At 34.6% G+C, this 2846-nt stretch overlaps 1 pseudogene; it reads right to left on the bottom strand.

The window, feature by feature from the left end:
- Positions 1-422: 422 nt before the first annotated feature.
- LOC116091633 lies at positions 423-2729 on the bottom strand (annotated as a pseudogene).
- Between the last annotated feature and the right edge of the window lie 117 nt (positions 2730-2846).

Below are 2846 nucleotides of genomic sequence, written 5' to 3'. Positions count from 1 at the left end.
TTCATACAATGCTGTCAAAGTTGTATTGTATAGGATCTATTCTCATTTTTCCTATAGACATGGTTTCATAACCTGAAAGAAGTTTTATACCTTCTGTCCAGCTTTATTTATTTATTTATTTGCCTCAAAAAGTGATATTTATTCAAAGAGAAAGAAAAAACTGAAACAAAACAAACAAAACAAAACAAAAAAAAACAAAATCAAAAACAAGATGTCCATGCCTTAGCTCGTTTCCCTACTCCCCTCCAGCTGTTCCTCAGGCCCCACCAAGACTGAACCCTAGGCTAGAACCAGGGAGCAGGACAGCCCCTCAAATGAGGTCAGCAACGTTGAGGGGCATCTCTTCAATGGAGGTGTTGTACAAAGTCTCCATGTCTCAAAGAGCCCTCTTATCTTCTGTCACCATGTTAATAGCCACACCCTTACAGCCAAACTGACCATCTCAACTGATTATGTGCATGTATTTTTTCCTGTTGGTGGGAAGGTTGTAATTGATGACTAAGGAGACCTGCTGCACATCAATGCCTCTGGCCAACAGGTCAGTGATAATCAATACTCTGCTAGAGCCAGACCGGAATGCCCTCATGATCACATCTCTTTCTTTTTGGCCTATATCTCCATGCATGGCAGAAAACTGAGCATGCACCTTTTCCTTCCTACTGGTATTGATAAAGATTATTGCCCGAGTGATGGTCAGTATTTCATACAAGTCACACAATGTGTCAAGCTTCCAGTCATCTCATTCCACATTGATGTAGAATTGGCAGATACCCTCCAGGGTCAACTCTTCCTTCTTGACAAGAATCTGAATAGTCTTTCATGAACTTTTTGGTGACCTCAAGGACATCAGAAGGTATTGTAGCAGACAACAAAACTACCTATGTGTTACTGTTGAGCTTTTGGAATGTATCATAGATCTGATCCTTGAACCCACAGCTTAACATTTCATCTGCTCCATCTAGTACAAATATCTTGATGTATTTGGTGGACAGGTATTTCTGGTTAAACATAACAAACACCCTGACAGAGGTACCCATGATGATATGGGAAGCTTCCATTTGCAACTTCTGCACCTTAGCACACACACACTGGTGCGCCCAATACAGGAATGACAAGAGTCATCCATGTAGTTTCTTAATGTCATAACCACATTTTGTATCTGCTGAGCCAATTCACTAGTGGGTACCAGAATCAAAGCCTGTGTGGCCTTTATATCTATCTGCTGCAGAATTGATATGGCAAATATAGCTATTTTCCCAGTCCTAGATTGGGCTTGAGCAATCACATCATTACCACTATTTACTTTAAAATATATAATCTTGTCTCACACATCCACCTACATGGGATATTTTTTCTGCTGATAAAATCAAATGATTTGTAATTATTTTGTGATGATCCTTGTGATCATTTACATATATATAATATTATATGAACAGAACTTAGGAATTTTGTATTGCAAAATACAAACAAATGCACACATGTATATGTACATATAAATGTAACAACATATAAAGAAAAAACAATGAGCTTGAGAGAGTAGGATTCAAGGAAAGAGATAAAATGGTAAATGATTTAATGATGTAATTTTGAAAAGTAAAAAATCTTAAAAATATTTTTCAACTCATTTGATAGAGTCTTATTAAATACCAATATTTAAACTAAGATAAAATTTAATTAAATAACCTGTGACCAAAATTTTAGTAGTAGGTTCTAAGAGGGTAACACATTGACTTTTGCTCTTTAGCCTAAATTACTTTAGGATATTGTCATGCTTCTGTGGGTAGAGCAGTTATTATAAACTTTGCATCATTGAATCACTGCCTTCCATTTAAATTGTTTTTTTTAAACATTAAGTTATAAAATTTATAGTTTGTTATTTACTTTAATTTCATGAAAATGCAAATTATTAGCTTTTAAATATTTCTCTCTTAATATATTCTTTATGAAGACATTCAAATATTTCATATTCAAATATTAATTTTTCTTCTTATTAATCCTATCTCCTCTTTCTTTCCTACTGATACATACGATAATAGACCAATCATTTTAGACATACATTAAGAAGATAGCATTAAAAATACATGCATTAAAAATTAAGTTAAAGAGATAGAAGAACAGGACAAGGAGTTATGGGGGGAAGGAAAGGAAAAGTGAAAAACTTTTGAACATTCTTTACTTCTAAATCTTGTCTAATTTTCAAGAATATTGTTCAGTATTTGAATGAAAATACCATAAAGTAGATTGCTTATATAACATAGAATTGTACATTATAGATTTGGAGATAATTGTGATGACAAACAGAGTATTAAATAGTGGAAAGTGGTAAAATGGTTGACACCACAGAAATCTTATATCCTATACTATCAGCAAACACTGAAATATGAAATATGTGCCTCAAGATTAAAAATATACTGGGAAACCCGGAAAGAAGAATTGACCTGCAAATTCCCTCCGTGGTAGAAATCCAGAAAATCAATAGTCTTCTAGAGAAGCAGAGTTTAATTTATGTCTTAGAGTTTCTGTTGCTATGTAAGACCACAACCAAAAGAAATTTTGGGAATAAATGGCTTATTTCATCATATGGTTTGTAGTCCATCATTCAGGGAAGTGAAGGCAGTAACTTGAATGGAGGAACTGGAACAGAAGACATGGAGGAGTATTTTTAATGAATTTTATGTTGTACCTTGCTCATCCTGCAGAAACACATACCTAGGATTAGTATCATCCATCATAAACTGGGTCCTCTCCCATCAAGCATCCATCAATAAAATGTCCCAAAGTTAATCTCTGCAACTCCTTCCCTGGGTATTTGGTTCCCCCTTTTAAGAAGGAATGAAATGTCCACC

The sequence above is a fragment of the Mastomys coucha genome, unplaced genomic scaffold (assembly GCF_008632895.1).
Source record: "Mastomys coucha isolate ucsf_1 unplaced genomic scaffold, UCSF_Mcou_1 pScaffold15, whole genome shotgun sequence".
Lineage (NCBI taxonomy): Eukaryota > Metazoa > Chordata > Mammalia > Rodentia > Muridae > Mastomys > Mastomys coucha.
Note: the sequence above shows the minus strand (reverse complement) of the source record. Positions and strands in the feature narration are given on the sequence as shown.